Source organism: Theobroma umbraticum, unplaced genomic scaffold, assembly GCF_002168275.2.
Source record: "Theobroma umbraticum cultivar Fairchild unplaced genomic scaffold, ASM216827v3 scaffold_130.0, whole genome shotgun sequence".
NCBI lineage: Eukaryota > Viridiplantae > Streptophyta > Magnoliopsida > Malvales > Malvaceae > Theobroma > Theobroma umbraticum.
In genome coordinates, this window is record NW_018397264.1 from 7,298,537 (window position 1) to 7,298,876 (window position 340).

The 340-nt window shown below is 42.4% G+C and overlaps 1 pseudogene; it reads right to left on the reverse strand.

The window, feature by feature from the left end:
- The window catches only part of LOC110421770 (major allergen Pru ar 1 pseudogene), an 817-nt pseudogene that overhangs the window by 255 nt on the left and 222 nt on the right, over positions 1-340 (reverse strand).

Here is a 340-nt window from a genome sequence, read left to right on the forward strand (position 1 = left end):
ATTTCCTCATCCTTGATCTCAATGTCACCAATGGTAAAGTAAGTGCTGCTGCTCATGCAGATGCATCCTCCCTCAGGTGACGCCTCGAATCTGATCTCATTACAGATTTTCTCGAGTGTGTTCATCAGGGCATCGCCCTCGATCACGGTGTAGCTGTACGTGAGTTTCTCCTTGTCAATCCCATCAATCCTGTTTTTCACTGTTTTGAACTGACTGCCTGAAAAAATTGAAAACGAAAATCACTTGTAAAACATCTGTACTATCGAAATGTTTAAAGAGAAAAATCGAGAAATGTGAAACTAGCCTTCGCCAAAGTTCACTTGCTTGATAGTTCCAGCCC